Raw genomic sequence first — 26,847 nt, 5'->3', positions numbered from 1 at the left:
GGTCTGTCTGGGTGGAGCTCCAGGTATAGCCCACCGGGGTGAAGCCAAACGCGGCCATGCTCCCCAGGGCTGGAGAGGATGCGGGGATGCCCCTTCCCTCCACTGGTAGATGGCCAGGGGGTTCGAGTCCCCTGGACGTCCAGAAGATCAAAAAGTCCCCACCGGTGGCAGGTTCTGGGTAAGATCTGCTGGGCCTGCGGTTCTCTTTGTCTTGTCTTTTTGTTGTCTGCTGTGCTGTTTGTTGTGTTAGAAGGAATGGGGCAAACAGAGTAAGGGAACTCTTTCAAATGGCTATAACTGGAGCCAACTGGGGTTAGTCTAACTCGAGACAGAGAATTTAAAGAATGTTCCCAAGCAGCTGCTGAAACAACTTTGTTTCAGGGACATTCCTTGCCCTCTCTGGCCCGACGGAGACTGCCTAGCCCCTCCCCCTTGCTGGCGGGAAAGCATTTTGTGTGCTCCTCTCGGAGCTGATAAGCCCTAGTCTGTGAACCCTTTCTCTGCCTTCTGGTGGTACTTTGTTCTGTTCTTCACTGTCGGGGAAACAGGAGCGCCCCTGGACCTAACACCCCCACTCCGGATCTTCCCACCTGGGTCTCAGGTAAACGATCGAAGTGGAGTGGGCCCAGGTGGAATGTAAATCGGGATTTGAACTAAGTTAAGTTTGTTGAGTTAATTAGGATAAACATGTCTTTTGAGTTAACAGTAGTAAATGTGAAACTTCAGAGTTTTTACTTAAGGTCAAAAAATCTGTGTTAAAATCTGTTGAAATCTTATAGCAAAAAGATGACTAAACTGATGGTTGTCTGTCTCAGAGTTTCAATGGGTAATTGTTAAAGTAGCTTTCAAAGTCTTTGCTAACCTGAAACTTCAACCAAATGTTATAAAATGCTAGAGCGCCGGTTGCTGGAACTAGGTTTGTGCTTTTGAAATCTGTTGGTAAGCATGTTTTGTTCTTTAACTAATTGATAAATTTGCCATTTAAAGAATTCTGTTGTAACAGTTAACAATTGGTTTATATTTAATCTTCAGTAGAGGTTAAGGTATTTCTAAGAGTACAAAATTCTGCTAAGTGTAATTAAGACTGATAAGGGAAACAACTCTGTAGAAAAGTAGGAAATAGGTAAAAAAGAGAGAAAAATACCAGATGCCTGAACCTATTTGAGTAAGAAAGGAAAACAGGCCTGGGGCCACCGTTTGACCTAGATCCATTCCTACAGAATGGATGGGGAGACCTGGTGGGGGGAGGTATCCAACCTGTTTCAATCTAAAGAGTGCCTGACTGTGTAAATGTGTGTGGCTCCACCACTTCGGCTACGGAGTCTGAGTGGGCTGCACCCTGAGTCTCGCGGGGCGTCATACGGCATAACGGTCATCTACTCCACGGAGTAGCCTGGTCCGGGGTTTCCACAGACAGACCTTAGCTAAGACACTCCTAAGTTCCCGAGAGGGATGCGAGCAGGACAGCATCTGAAAAATCCCCCTCCCTTTGTCTGCAGCAACATTCATAATGGAAGGGAAACCCAGAAAACTCAGATCTTAAGGATGCGCACTTAAAAAAAAAAAAAGGAAAGACACTGGCATAGAAAAGCTGGTTTTCTCTCTGCTTAAAAAGGCAAAGTTTTCTTCAGTTAATTGAAACGTAAATGGTTTTCCCTTTGCCTGCCCAGAGTTGTAAATGAGATCTCTTTGGCTCAGAAGGCTTCCTTGATATGCTAAGTTATTGATAAACCTTGGGTTGCATTTGGGTAAATGCTTTAATTATTCTAAAGGTTCTATACATTTCCTAAAATTTTAATGTTTTGATAAGGGTCATCACTTGATATTTAACTATATCTGTTCTGAGTTTTTTAATTTGTAATTGTTTTAGTTCTCTTGTAAGATGAGTCCCGCCTTAAAGGAAATTCATACTTGAAGACTCTCGGGACAAACACAGGTCTTTGATATGTTAAAATCCTGGGAACCGAAAGGGTTAAAGATTTACTGAAGTAAGGGCTTCATTCAGACTAAACCAGAATTAGTAACATGGACTAGATAAACTGAAAGGTGGTAATGTTGTGTCTCTTCATGTTTTAGAAACCTTACTAGTTCTGTAATGTTTGCTCCTCTAGACCAGGAAAACTTTTTCTTTTTTTTTTTTTTTTAAAGATTTTATTTATTTATTTGACAGAGATCACAAGTAGGCAGAGAGGCAAGCAGAGAGAGAGAGAGGAGGAAGCAGGCTCCCAGCAGGGAGCCTGATGCGGGACTCGATCCCAGGACCCTGAGATCACGACCTGAGCCTAAGGCAGCGGCTTAACCCACTGAGCCACCCAGGCGCCCAGGAAAACTTTTTCTTAAGTTACCTGTAACTTAAAGAGATGTAAACGTGTTCATTTGTAAATGAATCAAGGCATTCAACTTTTCTCTATCTGAACCCTCTGAAAACAAAAGGGCTCAATAAGTTCCTCCTTGGCAGTCAGTCATTTGCATAAGTTCAGTAAGAATCTGTTCTAGTAACAGGACAGCTTTGGACACTGGTTATTTTACCAAGGCTTTGACTGGAACGTCCTATTTGAAAAGACTCAGATATGGCCAGCTTAAAGGAACTAAGGTTAACTTTGTAAAACCTGGAGCTGTAAAGCCCTTTGGAACTGTTGGCCTGATACCTTCCTTAGAGAGTTCCCAGCAGCCTCACCAGGTGAGTAAAGGTCACTCCCTGGTAGGAGCAGGGCCCTCAAGATACCTTGGGTACCTCAGGTGTTTGCTCAAGTTGACAGGTATTGCAGGCATGTCTGATGGCAAGTACGTCATGGCTTGGCTTCTGGCCCGGAGAGGCTACTAAAAGTTCAACCTAGAGATTCTTCATAAAAAGTTCCAGCAAAGCAGATTCTGAAAGATCTATGTGATTACTTACTGTTCTTGCTGAGCTTATGTAAACAATTAGGCCAAGTTTGTTAAAACTGGACTTGTTTTTCAAACGAGTTAGTCCTGATTTGGCTATCTCTGGAAATGGTTATTTTAGAGAGAAAAATTATATTTTAATAACATGGCTTTATGGGTGTTAAGTTCTAGATTAGATTGTTAATAAATGTTTGCTTACCTGAGCTAGACAACTTAAGGTAAACTTCAGAGAAGTTGGATGATAATTCGTGTACGCGATCTTGCCTTTGCCAGTTAGTCAGCCCCAGCTATAAGGGAGAAACTTCAGAAAATTGAGGAATTTGAAAAGAAGAATCTGACTTGAGTTAGTGGGAATAGTAGAAATAGCTGCTGAGGACTATGGGTCTTGCTTGCAGGGGATGAGAGCTCTCTTACAGATTCTGCAGGTAAAAGGTATTGGGTGTCAGCAATGAAAACACAGCTTTGTAAGAGCCACACCACTTACTTAGGCTTTGGTCTCCATGAGGGAGTTTCTTGGGACGTTGGGCTGTGGATACCGTGGTTGGTGGAGATGGCGCGACCTCTATGAACTGACTAAGGGAGGACTCACTATGGTAGATGGACTAAATTAGACTATAAAGTAGATGGGACTAAGACTAGAAGAAAATTAGTAAGCCAAATACATCAGGGCACGCATTTGGGGACACGCAAGTTTAAAGAGCTTATGGGCAAGCAGTTATAGGTTTCTAAATTAGGGCATATGGCTCAAGATCATGGTTGATAGATGTGTTCAATGTCAGGCGGTAAATGCGGAAAGAACTAGAATGGGAAGAGGGAAAAGAGAAAGAGGTTGCTATAGCAGAAATGACTGCTCAGTCTGTACTCCAGTCACTGCAGGCATTACACTCTGTCTCAAAAGAGCCCATACAGGGATCTGGACTGCCCACACTGGGACAGAATCGGAGGTGGAGCCACATCCTCACCAACGCAGGGACTTAGTTTGGATGCGCTGCTGCCAAGCGGGAGGCTTGGAGCCTCGCTGGAAGGGACCGCTGGAAGGGACCGTTTACTGTCATCCTGACCACACCCCCATGCAATAAAAGTAGATGACGTCAGGACCTGGATTCATGTGGGTCACGTCAAACGAGAACACTGCCCAGAGGTGGATGCCGCTGCCAATGGACCCTGCCAATCATGGACTAAAACTAAGACTCAGAAAAACCAATGAGTTCATTAAATTCATTGTTGGCCCTGTTGTTAAGATATAGGCGGGAGGTATAAGCAATTATGAATAAAAAAGGGGGGCTTAACCTACTGTTTCTGATAAAAGGAGGAGGGGGGCTCTGCATAACCTTAGTAGAGAAATACTGCTTTTGGGTAAATCACACTGGAGTCATTAAAACAGTCAAGCAGCTCTTAAAAGGAGGGTATAGAACTAGCTAAAAAGTTTTGATTTGACTAGTCTCCAAAGAAAAGGGGGGCATGTAAGGACCTATTTAGAAACTGTTCTTGTTCCCCTTCCCCCAGAGGATTTACTTGGAGACAAGTCCTGGAAACCAGCTTCAGGTAACAAAGCCCAGATACAAAGGTAGGTCAGGACAAGTGGAGACATCAGTGGGGTGGGGGGGGGGGAGATGCATACTGTCTCCCTGGTAACCAAGGAGTATGGGCCCCGCCCTTTGGGAGCCTTTTTGGTGCCAATCCCGATCAAGGTGTAATAGGCTGGTTCAGATGTCTACTAGGGTGAATTGTAACTCAATTGGTCACCTAGCATCACTGTGGAGTTTCCTGTGTGTGTTAACAATCTCATTGGCCTTTGCTGACCGCATGGCCTTTGCTCTTAAAACCTAGTCTGTGAAACAGAGAGGGGTCGCTCTCTTGTAAGAGGTGCAGCCCCGAACGTTTGGTTAGATTCTTGATGCTTGGGGCGAAATAAAGCTTTGTTTGACCTTTGCTTTGTATCAGTCTCTCTCCTTTAATCACGGACCCATTATTGGGGCATAACACACACAAAAGTTCAGACATTGTCACCAGGAACCCATTAAGCTCTACTACCTATTATCTGGCACATAAGTAGCATTTCAATTATTTGTTGAATGAGCAGAAGGAAATGCCATTCTATAGCCATGAACAAACCCAACCGGGTGCCTCTCATGATCCCTATTTTCTTTGCTTCCCTGACGTATTAGGTCTCATCAGTTCTGAGATGGCCCTGTCCACCTTTTGCGACCCTGCTCTACTTGAAATTCCTACTACCATTGCTCAGATTATCACCACCAAAATCTATTTTTCATTTCCTATGTTCCCTATTTCAAGTGCTTTTCCTACTTTGGGCCAACTTCCATGTGGCCATGAGAGTTCTCTTTCTACGCTCAAATAAAATCCTATCAGTCGTCTTCATCAAAAATTTCAATAGTGGGGGCAACAGGGTCCTGGGATCAAGCCCTGCATCAGGCTCCCTGCTCTTCAGGAAACCTGCTTCTACCTTCCTTCTGCCTGCCACTCCTCCTGCCTGTGTGTTCTGTGTGTGTGTCAAATAAGTAAAATATTTTTAAGAAATTTCAGTAGTGTATGGCATGCAAGGCTTTTCATAATCTTTCTTTAATCTATCTTCCGACTGCATCTCCTACTACTTCTCATCAAGCACTCCTACCCTCAATCCCACACTTGAGAAAAGTCAAGCTGTTTATCATATTTCAACTTGTTGGTTACTCTGACCTGTTTATGCGACATTCTGCATGCTCATCTTCTTCCTGGAAAACACTCATCTGGCAGTAATCCTTACTCACCCTTTGGAATTCAAGCCAAATGTTACCTCCTCTGTAAAGCTGCCTTTGAATCCCTAAGCCAGGTTCTCCTCTGTGCTCTCATAGAATATTTTGTTGACTCTTCTCATAGCATTTATATTTTATCGTGTTTATCTTTTTTGTCATCTTGACCAACGCTGTTCAGTTAAAACCTAACACAAACCACATGTAATTTTAACTTTTCTAGTAGCCACATTAAAAAGCGTAAAAATAGTGATGCCTGGGCAGCTCAGTTGGTTAAGTGTCTGCCTTTGGCTTAGGTCATGATCCCAGGGTCCTGGGATGGAATCCTGTGTTGGGCTCCTTGCTCAGCAGGGAGCCTGCTTTGCTCTCTGCCTCTGCCTGCCGGTCCCCCTGCTTGTGCACACTCTCTGACAAATAAATGAATAAAATCTTTAAAACGTAAAGTGTGAACAAAAAAAATGACCAGAGAAGACACTTTGCATATTTTTATTATACCCAGTATATCCCAGATACTTTCATTTCAACATGTAACTGATATAAAATTTATTGAGATGTTTTAGCTTATTTTTTGGTACTAAATCTTCAAAATCCTGTATGTTTTTTTAACTTAACAGCATATTGCAATCCAGACTGGCCACATTTGAAATGCTCCATAGCCACATATATCTAGTGGCTCCCAGATGGGACAGCTAGTGTGAACTTCAAAAAGGATCTGATCTTGTTCATTTTTTTTACTCCAAGGTGCTTGATTTGTATGAAATGCCTAATAAATACTTGTTAAAGGAATGAATGAATAGATGGACAATGGTAAAAATAGCTAAGGTCGACTGCTTACTATGTGAAAAGGCACCGCCATAAGCAATGTACATCACTCTCATCAGCAAATGTTTGGTTGGCGTTTGGTTGGCATTTGATGGCTATTTTACAGCCATTAAATAATTACAGTCTTGCGAAGGCACTTAACTTCTTAGTCTCAATTTACCTATTTGTGAAAGGACAGAGTATGGGCAAAGTGACTCAGGAGACCAGATAGGATATAAACATGTAGGGAATGGGTAAGAAGTTGTAAAGAACAATGCTGCACCATAGAAGGGCAAATGATTTGGAGTTAGACACACTGGGTTAGAATTCCCAGCTCCACTGCCCTTAATCTTTTCCTTACCTGTAAAATGGAGACAGTAACACCCACCTTGTTAACGAGGTTTGCAAATAGCATCTTCAAAATGTTGGACTAGAAGATAGGCATCATTATTGGTTCTAGGAGGTCTTTCACACTTTCCCCCCCCCCCCCCCCCCCCCCGCCTTTTTTTTTTTAAGAGACTGAGCAGTTTTGGCCCGCGGGCCGCTGGGGTCTTGAGTCGCTGCATCTGTTGCGCCTCCGTCCGCGGGAGCCAGTGGCAGATCCGGGTCTCGTGGCTTAGAGCGACCGGGTCAGTGGAATCAAAACCGAGGATGGGAGGAAGCCAGCGGCCAGGAGCCACTGCGGCCGCGCGCCCGAAGCGCCAGAAGTGCCAGACGGTCTTTCTTTCGAGCCTTGCTCCCGGCCCCCATCCTCTCCGCCTGGTCTGTTGTCTGGACGGCTTCAAACAGTCCAGTTAAATCAAGCTGGGCAATCATGGCAGAAGGAGGATTCGATCCCTGGGAATGTGTTTCCTCTCATGAACATGCAGTGAGAAGGCTGATCAATCTGTTGAGACAGTCCCAGTCCTACTGCACAGACACAGAATGTCTTCAGGAATTACCAGGCCTCTCTGGTGATAATGGTATCAGTATCATCTTGATCTTCATGGCCTGGATGGTTATTGCAGTGATCTCGGGTTCCTACTGAGACCTACTCACCTAAGAGGATCCAACCTAACTGGCAAGCCAACCAGTCCTCATAATGGACAAGATCCACCAGCCCCTCCTGTGGACTAACTTTGTGATATGGGAAGTGAAAATAGTTAACACCTTGCACGACCAGAGCACTCTTAACCCCATTAGACTGTTTCTCCTTTTGAATCTGCAATCTGGGATGGTATTGTTTTCATGAGCTTCTGGAAATTTCACTCGCGAGCTTATTTTTGCTTCCTGTGTTATCATCATTCCTTTTTACAGTATATTTGAGTAAATGATTATATTGAAAAAGTTACATGGGCTTTTTGGTTGTCCTAAGCTTAAACATTCCACTCATTCTATTTGTAACTGTGATCAGAATTTTTTTGTGATGATTTCTGGCCTGATGGAAGGAAATTTGAGATCCTGCCTTTAAGTATTTTTTAAAGTTTTGATAGGTTTTTAAAATGGCCTTTTTCCCCCGTAAGGTATTTATAAAGTTACCTGGTGTTCTCCAAGATTGTATGAAAAAGAATTAGAACCACACTGTATTTACATTTACCTTAATAGTTTATTAGTGGGTGGCAGTTTTTTCTAGTTCTTGGGACTGTGGCAGCCTTTGGAATATTTTCCAGATCTGTGCCCTCCACTGCAACTGGCTTATGTGGCTAGAAAAAGAGGGGAGAAGAAATGAAATAGTTGTTTACTAAGTTTTTCATTCCTACAAAAATGTCTATCTAATATTATGAGAACTTTAAATAAGCATTATTTAATATGGTGGGTGATTTACAGTCCATTATAGCCTTATAAGACTCATGAAAGGAGGAAAAAGATTAACGCTTTCTGCCTTTGCCAGGTCTATTCTATACAGTAATAATTAAAGCTATAATTTATTTGTTAAATGGGTGCCTCTCAGGAACCTTTCCGGTTCTAACACTTCCCTGTTAATGGAACTCTCTTAAAGCTGTATTGGGGACCTATTTGGTTACCGACATTTGAATGTTGTTTACTTATTTAGCCTATTTTTTTCTGTGAAGAAAAAATTGAGTCTTTTGTTTGCCATCTGACTTCAGAAATACTTGATGGTTTACTCCAAGGGAAAAAGAGGAAAATGAAAAAGCAATCAAGGATCTTTTTCTCATCCCTTATTTCATTCTTTTTTAGTGATAAGATAGATTGGGGTGGGGAGGAACATTATTATTATAAGTAGAATTTTGAAATGTATGAAAAGTAAAAGTTTGCATTGTTTTGCTCAGTTTGAAAGAAAAAAAAGAATACAAATGGCACAAAAACAAGTCTGTGTGACCTATGTGGTTATGGAATTTTTTTCTTAGCAAGTGATTACAGATGGCTTATGGGGGTTAGAAGATATTTTGCTATCGATGTAAGGACTGTATCGATCTGAGAAATTACTTGTATGAATTAATAAACTTCTATATTATTGTACTGTTTAATAGAGTCTCTGATACAATTGTGTGACGCTCCTAGGGTATTTTTCCCCCCTTTATTATGATTACATTTTAGGCCATAAACTTTTTTTTTTTTTTTTTTAATTTATTTGACAGAGATCACAAGTAGGCAGAGAGGCAGGCAGAGAGAGAGGAAGGAAAGCAGGATGCGGGACTCGATTCCAGGACCCTGGGATCATGACCTGAGCCGAAAACAGAGGCTTTAACCCACTAAGCCACCTGGGCGCCCCTAGGCCATAAACTTTTTAAGGGCTTCATTTCATTGTATAATCCAATATTGACTGCTTGCATTCCTTCTGTGGATCTTAGCTTTGAGCTCAACTTCTTGACATAGTTTCATCTACTCTTAATTACTTGTGCTAATTGAGGGGCATCATAACAGGTTAAGTCAAATCTTGCATAAGTGAGCACCATAGATTTCAATCTTCCTCTTGCTGTGGCCTACTGGAAGCATTCCCAGCTTTACAGCTGTTAAAGTATTCATTGTGGAAAGGGCAGGGGTGGCATAGAATGGAGTTAAATCTCTATAAACATTCCTTTTTCTGCCCTTGGCCCCTGGACTTTGAAGGCTTGCACATACATCCTAGCAGTCTGTTCTCTAAGCTGCTGGAAAGCCAACCTCTGGCAGAGATGCTGATGCATTCACTCAATCTGTGGCTCACAAATAATTGAGAATTGGCTTTGGTTGAAGCCAGTTGGCCTTGATGTGGAAATAGAATGTCCAGTGTTAGTTAGCTAGAGACCTACAAATCTAGATTCTTATTCCTGGTTCTTCATTTCTGTCACATACATTTAACTTGACAATACATCTAGTATATTACACTTTTCTATATGGACCGTCTATTTAATTAGCAACAAAAGTTCTTAGAGAAATACTTAAGGTTTTGTTGTTGTTGTTGTTGTTTTTTCTTGTAAAATTTCTCTGCATTCCTGAGAAGGGCCACATACCCTGCTTATACTTATAAAGTATTCCTGTTAACCTAACTAGCAATTTATATTACGCTATTTAATCTTTTTTTTTTTTTTTTTAAAGATTTTATTTATTTATTTGTCAGAGAGAGCGAGCGAGCACAGGCAGAGTCAGAGGGAGAAGCAGGCTCCTTGCGGAGCAAGGAGCCTGATGTGGGATTTGATCCCAGGACGCCGGGACCATGACCTGAGCTGAAGGCAGCTGCTTAACCAACAGAGCCACCCAGGCATCCCTACTCTATTTAATCTTGAAGTTTCTACATGTGGCCTTTATAGTTGAGTACAATCTTACTCATTACTTGGCTTACAAACATTCACTGGAACGGTGGCTTCATTCATTTTTAAATAATCCAGAAAAAGGAAAGATAGAGGTTCATATTTTAATCACTTTTGGCTCTTAAATATTCCACAAATAACATTAAGTTTATTTTGTTTTAGAGTCATGTAATGTCCCTTAAGCAAAATAATGTTTTCTTGCTTTCCCTATGGAAAATGTTAATATTGGAACTGTGTATAGTAAAAGATTTTGTCATGTATCCATCCAAGCACTATCCCTTGACCAGCAAGTCACATTTTAAATAAACTTGCAGAGGGGCGCCTGGGTGGCTCAGTGGGTTAAGCCGCTGCCTTCGGCTCAGGTCATGATCTCAGAGTCCTGGGATCGAGTCCCGCATCGGGCTCTCTGCTCAGCGGAGAGCCTGCTTCCCTCTCTCTCTCTCTGCCTGCCTCTCCATCTACTTGTGATTTCTCTCTGTCAAATAAATAAATAAAATCTTAAATAAATAAATAAATAAATAAATAAATAAATAAACTTGCAGAGATTTTCTAAGGTAACTATTAGGTTCAGTTATTCCATGGTTACTTTTAGTGTCACTGTGGTATGTGATGTGATAGTGTTTGTAGAATGACTGAATTCTTTTATTTTTCAAGGAACCTTGGAAGTGTATCACTCTGAATTAAAGCCTCTCACTCTAAATAAACCTGCTAAAATTTGACCGGCTCATCAGCTTAAGACACAAAACAGCAACGTGAAGGAGAAACGAAGAGTTTACACATAAATTTTTGTTGTTGCAATAGTAGAGTTAGTCTTAACATAATATTTCTTTTTTTTTTTTTTTTTTTTTTTTTTTTTTTTTTTTTTTTTATTCATTTGACAGAGAGAGATCACAAGTAGGCAGAGAGGCAGGCAGAGAGTGAGAGAGGGAAGCAGGCTCCCCGCTGAGCAGAGAGCCTGATGCGGGACTCGATCCCAGGACCCTGAGATCATGACCTGAGCCGAAGGCAGCGGCTTAATCCACTGAGCCACCCAGGTGCCCCTTAACATAATATTTCTAAATAAAAAAGCATATGTATTTGTTACCATGTCTGATGATTACTTTGTTAAAGCAAAAGTGGTCATGTGATGTACTAAACATGAACTACTGTTTTTCAATGTTTAAATCATGCCAAAGAAATCATGTCTGTGCCATCCAGGGTTTAATGTAATCTTTTACTGAGTACTTGGACTGGGATAAAGGGCTTGTACTATACACTTTTTAATTAACAAATAAATTGAAAACAGTAAAAAAAAAAGGCTTAACAATTTTAAAGATTGTACTTAATCATTTTAGAAAGAGAGAGAACTTGTGTGCAAGTGGGGGTGGGGAGGATTAGAGGGGAAGGGAGAGGGAGGGGGAAAATCTCCAGCAGACCCCACACTGAGCACATAGTCCAATGCAGGACTCGATCTCACCACCCTGAGGTCATAACCTCAGCCAAAACCAACAGGCGCTTAATGGACTGAGCCACCCAGGTGTCCCAAGTTTTAACAATTTTAAAGGTAAGCATTTAGATAAGGCTTACCATGTGTCAGAAACTGTGCTAAGTGCTTTAAAGTATTAACGCATTCAGCTTCATAACACCCCCAATGAGACAGATGCTATTATTGTCATTTCCACTTTACCCCTGGGAAACTGAGGCACAGAGGGGCAATCATTTACCCAAGGTCACTTAATAAGTGGTGACACTAGGATTCTACACCTAGAAGTTCAGTTCTGGTTTCAGGACTCTTAATCACTATGGTTTCTTATTCTCAAGCCCACCATTGCCTAATTCATGAGACACACACACACACACACACACATACACATACACCCCTGCAATTGTCTGCTCTAACAAAGTGGTTTTGTTCATAGAGAAACTAATCTGTGCACTCTGCTCTGGAGAATAAGAGATTAGAGACTATGTCAAATGTAAGTCTTATTTTCTTAAGAGGCACACCTTTGTATTTATTGACAAATTTTTACACATAGGTGTGGTTTGCTGCATGAGGTTCTTCCCAGCTTGGAGCTTTTGTTTGCAAGTATTTCTGGGAATAGGCCCCTCCCTAGAAGCTCAAAGATGTACAAGTACTGATCTTAGAGACTTTATGCAGAGTTCTCAAAAAACACCACCCACAAAGCAGGAAATAGGTGAGTCAGAGTCTATAGCTTTCCCCTTGGACACACAGTGATGTTCGAACACAGATGATGATCTAGTGATCCCCATTTCTAGGCAGCTGTAGCAGCTCTGCTCTGGTGTACGTACAAAGGGAAGTAAATCTCCAAAAATGAAAGAAAAAGGTTAAAAGAGAGAGGGGGTAGAAAAAGTAAAGAGTAGTCTTCAGGTCTCAGGGTTCTATTGATTTACTACTGCCCCAAAATAAGGTCTAAACATTGACAATGCCACTGACCAAAAAAAGGGCAAAATGACCACCTAATCAGATGAGAGGAAAGAAACTGGCCAGCAAGATGGTTTCTTTTCTTTTTTTTTCCCCACAATGATGCTTAGAAAACAGACAAGATGATATTTTAAGAAATATTACAAATACTGTTTCTCTTCTTCCCAACACTTGTGAGCCAGGACCCTTTTAATCAATAGGGGAGATAGTGAGAATGTAGGGGAGGCAAAATATTACCTCTACTTTCTTAGGGTTTTTGAGCCAGGCCTGAGAATCAAACTGCTATAAAACAGATTAATAGGAGAAAAGTATACAAACCTTTCAGTTTTATATAACATGGGAGCTCTCACAACAAAAGAAAGATCCAAAGAAATGGTAAACCTACCAGCTTTTACATTAGGTTGGACAAAAAGGCAATTGTCGAAAAGTAAATGAGCTATATGGGGAAGCTACAGGAAGATAAGTATTATTTTAACATGGTCTATTTATACAGGATTCTCTTGGCTTTCATTCCCCATTGAAGAATGTTCTTTTTCCCCTGATACAGGGAGGGCATCATTCACAAGGGAGTGTTCATCGCCTGTTTTCAGGAAGAACAGGGAGATTAGAATGCCCTTCTATGCATCTGCTGTTTAAGTGCCTCTTGCTCAAAATAGAACTTATGTCAAAGTGGCGTATTATACATCCTTTCATTCTTCCTCTTCGAAGATTCCCCCAAAAGATCCATGGTCCAGAATCTGAGTTGGCAGATTATTCTGTTTCTCAGTGAATTACTCTCTTAGTCTTGAGAACAGGTCCATTCATTTAAATAGCTCTGTCTCAGCTCAGGATATGGTGATGGAGGTGAGGGTAGTTCTAAGTTAGGCCACCAAATGATATGAGCAATGAGGCATTTACTGACGAGTACTTTTTATAGAGGTTAAAGAGAAATGAATATTAATAGTTGGAAACTTGATTTCTGAGTTCAGAGGATAGCCAGTTGAGAAGAGGTCTAGATTTTTCAAAAAGATTTCTTTATTTTTAGAGGGAGAGAGAGAGCACACATGTGCATGTGCCTGAATAGGGGGGTGGGAAGAAGGAGAGGGAAAACAAATCCTCAAGCCGACTCCACGCTGAGCACAGGGCACACACGGGGCTTGATTCCAGAACCATGAGGTCATGACCTCAGTCAAAACCAAGAGTGTGATACTTAAGAGACTGACCCACCCAGGCGCCCCACGATTTCTAGATTTAAGAAGAAGCTTCGTCATGTGGTAGAGTAAGGATGGAAGTTGTAATCTGACAAATTTCCTTATTTGTAGTTTGAAGGTCTCTCATTGCACCAGGTGTTCCAAGTGAATTTTCTGAGTGGCCTACACAAGCAGCCATGAAGTTCATTTATCTCTGATCCATTGTGGTGATTTTCTGGTTTATCTCAGGTCGTCCAATCATCACATATAGGACCTCAGGAAAATGAGAGTTTTGATTCTTTGTGAGTGAAGGTTGGAAGGAAAATAGGAGATGTTAGTTTGGAGAGTTGTGGCCATATACTGGAGGAAACTAGAAGAATTCAGGATCTAGACTAGTTTCTAGGTAGATAACAAAACCTCAAAGACAATGAAAAGGGCTGGAATCTTAATTATAAACCCCTGTTACAGGTTTTCACTGAAATGCAATTTTCTCTCCCCATATTTCTTAAATATAATTATAGTAAGACTATTTAAAAAAACATATCTTATTTACTTATTTGAGAAAGAGAGAAACAGAGAGATAGCAAGGGACGGTACAAGCTGGGAGCAAAGGGAGAAGCAGGCTCCTGCTGAGCGAGGAGCCAGACACGGGGCTCCATCCCAGAACCCTGGGATCATGACCTGAGCCAAAGGCAGATGCTTAACCAACTGAGCCACCCAGGTGCCCTTACAGTAAGACTATTTTGTTTGTAAAATAAGTTTAGTCTCATTAAACTTGACCTGATTATTTACATAAGTGAGCAACAATAGAGATGTAACACATGGGCTCTTTGTAAGTCTGTTTTGTTGGAACTTTTAATAAGGAATCCTAGCTTGAACCTTTTTTTTTTTTAAGATTTTATTTATTTATCTGACAGAAAGATCACAAGTAGGCAGAGGCAGGCAGAGAGAGAGGGGTAAGCAGGCTCCCTGCCAAGCAGAGAGCCTAATGTGGGGCTAGATTCCAGGACCCTGAGATCAAGACCTGAGCCGAAGGCAGAGGCTTAACCCACTGAGCCACCCAGGCACCCCCTAGATTGAACCTTGAAAGCCATTTGAGGCTAAGAAATCAAGCCAAGAATTTGCCATCAAACTTTGCCTGTAGCATCCATATATTTGGGTGAATTCCTCTATTTTCAAGGTCAAGACTTGAGCCTGCTGGGGCGCCTGGATGGCTCAGTGGGTTAAAGCCTCTGCCTTTGGTCATGATCCCAGGGTCTTGGGATCGAGCCCCGCATCGGGCTGTCTGCTCCGCAGAAAAGCCTGCTTCCTCCTCTCTCTCTTTCTGCCTGCCTCTCTGCCTACTTGTGATCTCTGTCTGTCAAATAAATAAATAAATAAAATCTTTAAAAAAAAAAAAAAAAGACCTGAGCCTGCTAAGAAGTAATCTTGCTTAGTCACCTGTAGGGCTGGGAATCCTGTAAGCAAAATTAATTGGACTGGTATTTCAAGAAGTGTTAGAAATATTGGCTCCGTATAGTCAAACTTAGTTCCTTAAATGCATCTGGTCACATTATTTTTTTAAGATTTTATTTATTTACTTATTTATTTGAGAGAGAAAGAAAGAGAGAGAGAAAAGGAGGAGGTGCAGTGGGGGAAAGAATCCCAAGCGGACTCTGCACTGAGTGTGGAGCCCAACTCCAGCTCGATCCCATGACCCCAAGACCATGACCTGAGCAAAAACCCAGAGCTGGATGTCCAAACGACAGAGCCACCCAGGTATCCCTCCGTCTGGTCACATTTAAGTCTATGTACTGCATTGTCAAATATGACATTACAGTCAAAGTCTTGATAATATACCCAATGTTTCCAATTGTAAAGAGAACAGAGTCTTACTGAACCTATGTAAACAACTATATTATCATGAATAAGAATGTTTATTAAGAACTTCCAAATTCGGGGCGGGGTGGGGGGAACTTGGATGGTTCAGGCAGTTAAGCGCCTGCCTTCAGCTCAGGTCATGATCCCCAGGGTCCTGGAATCAAGCGCCGTGTCAGGTTCCCTCCTCAGCAGGGTAGTCTGCATCTCCCCCCTCCTCTGCCCCTGTTGTGTGCTTTCTCTCTCTCTTGCTCTCTCTCTTTCAAATAAATACATAAAATCTTTAAAAAAAAAAGTTTGCAAATTCTGGAGGCATCAGGTAGGAAGAAAAAGATAAATATTTTAATTTTTTAAAAAAGATTTTATTTATTTGAGAAAGAGAGAGAGAGAAGGAGAACATAGAGGGAGAAGCAGATTCACCATTGAGCCCAGGACCCGAGATCACGACCTAAGCTGAAGGCAGCAGACATCCAACTGACTGAGACAGCACCCCGATAAATATTTTAATTTTTGCTTACAAAGTATAGTCTATCAAATCAAGATAATTTATAGATAGCTTAAGAAAAAGAGAAAAAGGGCTTTCTTTCTTTAAAAAGATTTTGTTTATTTATTTACAGAAAACCTGTGCCAGCAGGGGAGGAGCGGGGCAGGTGGGGGGTAGAATCCCAAGCAGACTGACTCCATGCTGAACATGGAGCCTGATGCGGGGCTCGATCCTACAATCCCAACATCATGACCTGAGCTGAAATCAAGAGTTGGATGCTTGACCAACTGAGCCCCCCAAGCACCCCACAAAAAGGGTTTTCTCAAATCTCAAAAATAAAACATTAAAGATCTAACAATGTTTTAAACAAAAAGCCGTAAAATTATAACCATCCTTATCAATTCATTCAATCTCATGTACTTGCTTTTTCTTTGCTTGAGCTTGGGTTAGCAGTTTTATGAATCAATCAGTTTTTCCATTAGAATTCTAGGAATTCTTAAAGTTTTTTTCTTTTTTTAAGATTCTATTTATTTATTTGAAAAAGAGAGTGAGCACAGGGTGGGGGGTGGCAGGGCAGAGGGAGGAGAAACAGACTCCCTGCTGAGCACAGAGCCTAATGTGGGGCTCAATCCCAGGACACTGAGATCACAACTTGAACCAAAGGCAGCCACTCTACCAACCGAGGTATCCAGGTGCCCCCCCCCCTTTTTTTTGAGAAAGAGAGAGGGAATGTGGCACACCAGAGGGGATGAGAGAAGGAATCTTAAGCAGGCTCCAGGCTTAGCATAGAGCTCAACCTGGACTCTATCTCACAACCCTGAGATCACGACCTGAGCTGAGATCAAAAGTCGGACACAGGGGTGCCTGGGTGGCTCAGTGGGTTGGGGCCTCTGCCTTCGGCTCAGGTCATGATCTCATGGTCCTGGGATTGAGCCCTACATCGGGCTCTCTGCTAAGCAGGAAGTCTGCTTCCCCCTGCCTCTCTGCCTACTTGTGATCTCTCTCTCTCTGTCAAATAAATAAATAAAATCTTAAAAAAAAAAAAAAAGTCGGACACAAGTGACTGAGCCACCTAGGTGCCCCAGAATTCTAGAAATTCTTATCTAGCTTAATATTATGATCTGCAGTTATCAGAAACCTGTATTCTAGAGTGCTTGTCAGGGTCTTTTCAACAGATCTCCTTAGAGATGAAGCATATTTGCCTGCAGTTGATGGAAAATGCTCTTAGAGAATAATTAAGAGTAAGAAAATGGTTTATGAGTGACAAAAAAAACCCTTAAAAATAGCCATGGTTACAGATCTGGTGAGAGGTCACTATTAAAAATATGATACAATTTATAAGAACATTTGGTTATTTTTGTAAAATGAAATGTTTTCAAGTAATAATTGGAATTCTGACTGATTATATAGGTGGTAAGGGCAGTGACAGATTTCTAGGAATTCTGTACAATTTTAAAAATTGGTAACATCTAGTCATACAAATATAACCTAAAGAAAGTTAATTATCACTTTTATTTGACAACGTTTCCCATGTAATTTCACATCTCAAACAAGCTATTAGTGTAATCTTTTTGTAAGGACAGAGAACAAATCTTTAAGATCATTTAGGGACTCTCTGAGAAATTCCAAAGTTAGCTGAAGGTCAAGAGACTCATTTTGAATTTGATTTTGGGAAATTTGTCAAAAATGTCTAAAGGTTTGGATCTCCCCTTGACATGGCACTGAGGTGGCAGCCAGCGCTCTGGGTCTGTGGCCAGTTCTTGAGCTCTGTGCTCGGCTGCCCTACTTCTTCCTGTTACTGCTTTCCAGGGATAAGAAAACTAAGACCTAAGTCAAATCTCCTTTCCAAGATTGCATTCCAAATTTATTTGTTTATTTTTATTTATTTTTTCTTTTTTTTCTATTGTGTTATGTTAGTCACCATATAGTACACCATTACTTTTTGATGTAGTGTTCCATGATTCATTGTTCACCTATAACACCCAGTGCTCCAAGGAATCCATGCCCTTCTTAATACCCATTACCAGGCTCACCCATCCCTCAACCCCCTTCCCTCTAAAACCCTCAGTTTGTTTCCCGGAGTGCATAGTCTCTCATGGTTGGTCTCCCACTCTGATTTCCTCCCCTTCATTTTTACCTTTCTTAATGTCCTCCATGTATTTCTTTATGTTCCACAAATAAGTGAAACCATATGATAATTGTCTTTCTCTGTTTGACTTGTTTCACTCAGCATCATCTCCTCTAGTCCCACCCATGTTGATATAAAAGTTGGGTATTCATCTTTTCTGATGGCTGAGTAATATTCAATTGTGTATCTGGACCACATCTTCTTTATCCAGTCTGCTGAAGGGCATTTTGGCTCTTTCCACATTTTGGCTATTGTGGACATTGGTGCTATGAACACTGGGGTGCATATGGCCCTTCTTTTCACTGTATCTGCATCTGTTTATTTTTAGAGACAAAGTGCAAGTCGGGGAGGGGTGAGGGAGAAGTAGTGGAAGAGAATCTCAAGTAGGCTCCCCGCTGAGTGCAGAGTCCAAGGTGGGACTCAATCTCTCCACACTGAGATCATGACCTGGGCTGAAATCAAGAGTCAGAGGCATAACTGACTGAGCCACCCAGATGCCCTGAAGGAAAGTCTTAGTTACCATTGTTATTTTTATAGACAATATTACAAATTTAGGGCGCCTGGGTGGCTCAGTTGGTTGAGCAACTGCCTTCAGCTCAGGTCACGGTCCTGGAGTCCCGGGATCGAGTCCCGCATCGGGCTCCCAGCTCCATGGGGAGTCTGCTTCTCCCTCTGACCTTCTCGCCTCTCATGTTCTCTCTCACTGTCTCTCTCAAATAAATAAATAAAATCTTTAAAAAAAAATATTACAAATTTATTGGCATATAATGAGGTCATCCAAAACCCTAAGATGCAGGAATAATTGTAAAGTACTAAGGAGTTAATGAAAATTTTGTTATATGTTTAGATTTTGTGATATTTATGTGGCCATCTTTTAAAATTTATAATTTTTTTGTGATTTTTATTCTCATTTTTAATAAATAGTCACTTATTACCTAAAAAAACAAAAAGCCTAAAGGTTTAATATACTTGATTAAGAACTATCCCAGTGACAAAATACTTAGTTATCCATCTAATTAAAGTGACCATTAAAAGGTTTTAAAGGTAAATATAGAAAGTCACATAACTGTAAACAAACAAACAAACAAACAAAAACTCCTCAGCTTCTTTAAGATTGAAGACTCAGTTTTCCTAAGTAATCAAAGATCTAATAAAGACAATGTGAAGCACAGGAAATTACTTTGATAAGACATAGAATCTTTATCTCCTTGGCAGATGATATAAAAGGTAAAGAAAAACCTTTTATAATCTCTTATTAAAAGCAGACCAATAATCTAAGAAATTTTCATTTTAATGGAGAGAAAATTAAACTTATTTTGTATTAGTATATTATTGAGCTCACTTTTTTTTTTTTTTTTTTTTAAAGATTTTATTTGTTTATTTGACAGAGAGAAATCACAAGTAGATGGAGAGGCAGGCAGAGAGAGAGAGGGAAGCAGGCTCCCTGCTGAGCAGAGAGCCCGATGCGGGACTCGATCCCAGGACTCTGAGATCATGACCTGAGCCGAAGGCAGCGGCTTAACCCACTGAGCCACCCAGGCGCCCCTTGAGCTCACTTTTTAAAACTCTGATAAATTATCCATTTAATTTTGGCCAGCTTTGACCTTGCAACATAAAATTTCTTTTCCACAAACCTGCAATTTTCTACACCCGTTTGATTTCGTATTATTCCTTTCCTCTTTCTTATTCTGGAACATTTAATCATTTTGCTGAAGGACAAAATTACTTCCTTTTTGCTTAACAAAAACACATCATCGTATACTCTTTATATAATAACACATCCCATTCTTCTTTTATACTTCATACACAGTTTCTTTTTCTAGACCATTTTTAAGTTTTATTTTCATACATAGATTGTAAATATTATTATTATTCTAAATATTTTATTTATTTATTTGACAGACAGAGATCACGAGTAGGCAGAGAGGCAGGCAGAGAGAAGGGAAGCAGGCTCCCTACTGAGCAGAGAGCCCCATGCAGGGCTTGATGTGGGACTTGATCCTGGGACCCTGGGATCATGACCTGAGCCTGACCTGAGCCAAAGGCAGAGAGGCTTAACCCATTGAGCCACTCAGGTGTCCCTGTTATTGATTATAAATTTTAACCACTTAGTAATCTCTATTTTCTAGTGAAAATTAGGAAGCAGGCAATTGTGAACTATTATATATGTTAGCATCTTCTACTAGGTTAGTGAATTTCTGACTACATAATTATAAATGTTTATAATTTTTGAAGACTTAGACTTTTTCATAGTACAGTTTCTTCTTCCTCTTTTTTTTTTTTTTTAAAGATTTTATTTATTTATTCGACAGGCAGAGATCACAAGTAGGTAGAGAGGCAGGCAGAGAGAGAGAGAGAGGAGGAAGCAGGCTCCCCGCCGAGCAGAGATTCGGGGCTCGATCCCAGGACCCTGGGATCATGTCCTGAGCCGAAGGCAGAGGCCCCAACCCACTGAGCCACCCAGGAGCCCCCATAGTACAGTTTCTTAATGTGGTAAAAGATATGCTTACTAACAGAACCAAATATCTTTTTTCTCTCTATAAGAATTGAAAGTCCAAAAGCAGATAAATTTATAGTTAGCAATTAATGTTTTAGTGTATTATCTTATTTAAATATTCAGTGAATATCCATCATTTAATTTAACTTAATATAACTTTAAGGTTTCAAGTTTCCTAAAAGATTTTGGAAACTATTTTTAAGTAGACATAATACTTTGTTTAATGAAACAAAGGTAGCATAATCTTAAGTTACTCTTCTTTAGATAATCACAGGGGGGAAAACATATGGCTCTCTCCAACTTTTATTTTTATATTGCTGTATTTTACATACATGAGGCAATTTATTTTTATTGTACATCTTGTTTTTAAACTGAATTTTATTTAAACTCAGTAATAGTCTTAAGCATCTAGTTGAGATAAACTCATTTAATTAGTAAACCTAAGAAGAAAAAGTTGTATCTCTTCATTATGTTTAATGTTTACAACTCTGAAGACATGATTGTTTTTATTAAACCAACAAACTTTAAGCTAGCTTTAATTTACCAAAGATTGTCCTAGATCTTGTGAACTTGAAAAACATTTAGGTTAACTTCTACACTTCTGAGAGTTTTAGGAATACTTAATTTATGTAAGTGCTTATTTTTTTAAACTGGTTAAATAGAGCTCTTTTGCAAAGTAATTATGGCAATATCATATGAAAGTAGAAAGATAACACATTACAAAATATGTATACCTAGATGTATACAGACATACAAAAAGGGAACTTAGAGTTTTCATTTTAAATCTCATTTATGAGTTAGATATAAATTCAGAAACACAAAATTTACTAACTTATGTAAGAATGATCTTTGCCTTATTATTTTTCATTATAATTTGATCTTCTTACAGGTAACGATAGGACATTTGTTTAAGATGAGAACTCTCTAAAAAAATCCTTTTAAATAGGGGTGCCTGGGTGGTTCAGTTGGTTAAGCATCCAACTCTTCATTTCAGCTTAGGTCATGATCTCAGGGTCCTGGGATCAAGCTCTGCAAGTGAGGCTCTGCTGGGCATGGAGCCTCCTTGGGATTCTGTTTCCCTCTCCCTCCAGCCACCCACCCCCACAGCTTGCACATGCAAGCACTCTCTCTCTCTCAAAAAGAAATCCTTTTAATTATAAAGTCCAAATATTCAAAAGTATACCTTCTTTTTAAAATGAAAATGAACATATAATGTTATATTAGTTACATTGATTCAACAATTCTACACATTATGCAGTACTCCCCATGATATATGTAGTTACCATCTGTCATATAATGTTATTACAAAATCCCCTATGCTGAGCAGAGAGCCCGATGCGGGACTCGATCCCAGCATCCCGAGATCATGACCTGAGCCGAAGGCAGCGGCTCAACCCACTGAGCCACCCAGGCGCCCCATAGGAGTTATTTTAACATGGTCTACTTATACAGGATTCTCTTGGTTTTGATTCCCCATTGAAGAATGTTCCTTTTCCCCTGGTACAGGAGGGGCATCTTTCACAAGGGAGTGTTTGTTTCCTGTTTTCAGTAAGATTAAGGGAGATTAGAATACCTTTTTTTTTTTTTTTTTAAGATTTTATTTATTTATTTGACAGGCAGAGAGGCAGGCAGAGGGTTGGAGGAGGCAGGTTCCCCGCCGAGCAGAGAGCTGGATGCGGGGCCCGATCCAAAGACCCTGAGATCACGACCTGAGCCGAAAGCAGAGGCTTTAACCCACTGAGCCACCCAGGCGCCCCTAGAATACCCTTTTTTTGCATCGGCGGTTTTTTAAGTGCTTTTCACTCAAAAATAGTCCTAATGACAAAGTGGCATGTTTGGGGCTGGCGTATCCTGTCGCCCTTCAAGAATCAAAAAGTCGGGCGCCTGGGTGGCTCAGTGGTTAAGCCGCTGCCTTCGGCTCAGGTCATGATCTCAGGGTCCTGGGATCCAGTCCCGCATCGGGCTCTCTGCTCAGCAGGGAGCCTGCTTCCTCCTCTCTCTCTGCCTGCCTCTCTGCCTACTTGTGATTTCTCTCTGTCAAATAAATAAATAAATGAATCTTTAAAAAAAAAAAAAAAAGAATCAAAAAGTCAAGAGTAGGATACGGGAATGATTTAGAAGGGCCATGAACATATCAGCTACATTTTTGTTTCACCTAGATTGAAGTTGTTGAATAACTGAGGGTAGGATGATTCACTTCCATGTAAAAACCAAACTTATCTCACAGATTTCTTAAAGACTCAGAACAAACACTTAGCATTGTTTCAAACACCTTTTATAGATGGGGAAATGAAGCTACAAGGACCTGTGTGTACTTGTTCAGACTGGCAATAGAGGAATAGTGGAAATGTTAGAAAACCTGGTAAAATTGTCCCTCCCCCCTTAATAACAGGCTTTAAAAATATGTTTAAAGTAGACGGATTCTGGATGTCATAATGGAGTACAGGCCAAGGTAGAGATGACCAAATGATTTGCAGAGAATAACTGCCCTCACTAGAAATTTGTCTCTCTTGAGAACAGGGGCCTAAAACTCTTTCCAGGCTATGCAAGTGAGCATCTCTGATGCATTCTAGATGGCTGTGATGGGTTCTCCACCTTAAATAGAAAGGAAGTTGTGTTCAACTTTAGTTTTGTCAACATCAGTATTTTTAATGCGAAAGAGTTACTACTCTTAAATAGTTCACATTCTCCCTTGTCATGAAATCTGTAAAGATAAAGCATGGTAAAAATAATTACTAATTCTAGGAGTCCCATGAGAGATGTATGTAAGATTCCATGCTACTCATTGTGGGGGACACAAAGATGATTAAGGACAAGGTAGAATGACTTGATCTTATTTTGGAGATGGCAAATGTTGGCTTGGTAAAAAGACTATAAGGTTTGCCATCAAACAGATTTAGATTTCTATCCCACTTTTGTCACCTAACAGCTGTGTGAAATATATACTTGTCTCACAGAGCTTCAATTTTCCCATCTATGAAATTCAGATGAATAGATGAATACTTGCACAGGGTTGTTGGGAAGATGAGAGTGAAGAATGTCATCAGAACCATTTAATAATGGGATGCCTGCGTGGCTCAGTTGGTTAAGCATCTGCCTTTGGTTCAGGTCATGATCCCAGGCTCCTGGGATCGAGTACCACATCAGGCTCCTTGCTTGGCAGAAGGCTGTTTCTCCCTCTGCCTGCTGCTCCCCTGCTTATGCCCCCGACCCCATAAATAAATAAATAAAACCGTAAAAAAAAAAAAAAAACCTGTTTATTTAGTAAGACATTGGCAGAAAAGCATGTAAGTTAAAAAATGACACGCGCCTTAATATAAACGTTTCCTCAGAGCAGGAAGAAGGAGTGTGTACATAAAAAAATTGATGCTTGACCTTGTTTTTTGTTTTTAAAATAGTTACAAAATTCCAAGGGGTTCATAATAGCTATAACAACATTATGTATAGCCTATGTGTTTCTGGTATTTATTCCTATATATGTTTTCTTAGAAATATGTGGTATTTCTCTAAGTTGTCAACTATCTATGAATAGATGCAAATTATTTTTGCTTGGTGGAGTTTACCTTCATTTACAGAACTGTGTTCTATAGCAAGGATCAAAAGCACATGCAGGTATATCATATTTGATTACAATGCAGTTGATATGCAGCCCAATTTTCAGGGCTCTTGCTGCAAGATGTAGAAAGCATTTGAATGAATGCTTTCTTTGGTATTGTAACACTACTATGTATAGGTTTTTTAGACTCTGGGCAAAATCCTTCATTGCCTTTTAAGGAGACTATTATTCACTTTTTGTAGATATAGGAATTCTTTGAATTCACTTAAGAATGATGGTACACTAAGCCTGGGTGGCTCAGTGGATTAAGCCTCTGCCTTGGGCTCAGGTCATGGTCTCAGGGTCCTGCGATCGAGCCCCTGCATTGGGCTCTGCTCAGCAGGGAGCCTTCTTCCCCCTCTCTCTCTGCCTGCCTGACTACTTGTGATCTCTCTCTCTCTCTCTGTCAAATAAATAAGATCTTAAAAAAAAAAAAAAAAGAATGATGGTACACTGAGGGACACTGGTCAATAAAACAGCATGCCTTCCCCATGAGTTTTTACCATCTTGGAGAGTGAACCACTGTTTTAATTTTAGGTCCTCCTCCAGAAAGCCCATCTTAGTCGGAGCAGGGAGCAGGGGGTGGGGGGTGGGTTATGGAGAGGTGTCTCTGCTGGAGGTGCATGTTACATACACATTGACTTAAATCAAATGAGATGTCTTTATGCTCTCAATCCTAACGTTGTTTTAGAAAATCATAACATACTCATTAAGCAATTACTTAATTTTTTCATGTGGTTTCCTAAGAACTAAGTAATAGTATATTTTTTATATAACTATTTGAAAAAAATAATGTTTGCAGAAAAATGTAAAAATCTGCAATGGAAGTATTCTCCAGAAATAATGTCTAATTGTGCATGCTGATAAATTTCAGCAGTGGTTTACTTAGTTCTGGTCTCCTGAGAATATGCCTCTAAATTACCTAAGCATTTAGGTCATTATATAGCTGGAATTTAAATCATTATTGTTTTTATATGTATTTCCTCATCCTGAATTACATTGGAATGATCCATTTATGTTTGTCTTCCTATTACACCTTATGCTCTTTGGAAAAAATACTCTTACCTAGTTATATGCCTCGTTCAGGACAAGTACTTTAAACAAAGGCATTTATCTGAACTGAACAACTTAATGACTAAATTAACAAATATGAATCATGTAGTCTACATTTTTATGAAATTTTTTTATTTTTTAAAGATTTTATTTATTTGACAGAGAGAGCACAAGTAGGCAAATCGGCAGACAGAGGGAGAGGGAGAAGCAAGTTCTTCACTGAGCAGGAAGCCCCATGCAGGGCTGGATCCCAGGATCCTGGGATCATGACCTGAGTCAAAGGCTTAAGGGACTGAGCCACCCAGATGCCCCTGAATTATGTAATTGTCAATTCTTTTGCTGCTGGTGCTCTTTCACAGGCTAGAATTTGACGCAGAGTTCTTATGTTTGTTTTGCAAAGGTTACGACTGACCCATTAATAACAAGTGTTTCACCTGGCCTTGGCTATTTCAGAATTCTGCTTTTGGACTGGATTCCAAGCAGGAATGACTGTGCATGGTGCTGGACTGTCAGCTCCACCAGGGCAGAAGCTATGATATATCTATATATATCTCTCTATTTATCTTTATCTATATATTTATTATTTATATATTATTATTTTATGCTATTATATCACATTTATATTTTATTATATTTATATGTATTATTTATTTATTTATTATTTTTAGAAGCTATGGTATTTAAATTAAAGTTTCCTGGGTTCAGAACTTAGGAGAACTTAGGTCAGCCACGAGGTAGGCAGCTCACTAGATTTCTGTAGTTTCCAAATGGGTGCAGTGCCACTAAGAGGGCCAGGCACTGAAACAAGCTCTAAATCCTCAAAAAAAAAAAAAAAAAAAAAAAAATCGGTCTGAATTATCTTAGCTGGTCTTTGAATATCAACCCCTGTGCGCTAATCAGTGTGCCAAGAGCTTTCACTGGGTTCAATTCTCACAATCTTTTCCTTTTTCTTCCTATGCTTTGCAGTTTTTGAATGACAGGTAGCTAAATCCTAGTGAGAGTGTTTGTACCACGGGAGTCTCACAGAGCCTAAGGTTACAGTAATGTTATTACAAAGTTATTCTTACAATCCTTTTAGTTTAAAAACTGAGATACTATTCAATATCATATATTAAAGTGCCTTGAGTGCACTAATTTTGACTGTATGCTTGATAAATTTTTACAGATGGATACCAACCAGATCAAGAGACAGAGCTTTTCCAGCTCCCAGTAGGTTCCCTCGTGCCCCTTCTTGCATCCCCGAGGTAACCATTATTCTAACTTTTGTCACCATCGGTAAGTTTTGTTCGAAATTATTGTGGCACGACTGGTCCGCGGCGGTGGACGAGGCGCACGCTCGGCTTCCTTCCTAAAAAGCATCCCGCCGCGGTCCTGGAGTACAGAGCCCGGGATCCCCTCTCACCGACCCAGCGCCGGACTCCACGTAGGCGCTGCAGGAGCACGCCACAATGGCTGCCCGCGCTCGCCCGCGCCGCCTCGC

The 26,847-nt window shown here is 40.4% G+C and overlaps 1 protein-coding gene, 1 long non-coding RNA gene and 1 pseudogene across 3 annotated transcripts in view; 2 read left to right on the top strand and 1 right to left on the bottom strand.

Annotated features, from left to right (window-relative positions):
* The first annotated feature begins 512 nt into the window (after positions 1-512).
* LOC123387729 lies at positions 513-8,023 on the top strand (annotated as a pseudogene).
* Positions 515-26,847, top strand: part of FAR1 (fatty acyl-CoA reductase 1) — a 93,744-nt gene continuing 67,411 nt past the window's right edge. Inside the window, exon 1 of one of the 2 annotated variants that reach the window (XM_013055851.2) lies at positions 515-601. The gene's annotated coding sequence lies outside the window, so the exon portion shown is untranslated. Of the gene's footprint in view, positions 602-26,538; positions 26,612-26,847 lie in introns of those variants that run through there. The other variant, XM_045065781.1, reaches the window with a different exon arrangement.
* On the bottom strand, positions 7,931-26,633 carry LOC123387730. The gene is made up of 2 exons (XR_006602224.1): positions 26,545-26,633; positions 7,931-8,116 (listed from the first exon to the last, which is right to left on the bottom strand). It is a non-coding gene; the product is annotated as an uncharacterized LOC123387730 (long non-coding RNA).

Source organism: Mustela putorius, unplaced genomic scaffold (assembly GCF_011764305.1).
Source record: "Mustela putorius furo isolate JIRA1106 unplaced genomic scaffold, ASM1176430v1.1 tig00003859_pilon_pilon_pilon, whole genome shotgun sequence".
NCBI lineage: Eukaryota > Metazoa > Chordata > Mammalia > Carnivora > Mustelidae > Mustela > Mustela putorius.
This window is presented reverse-complemented; position numbering and strand designations above follow the sequence as displayed.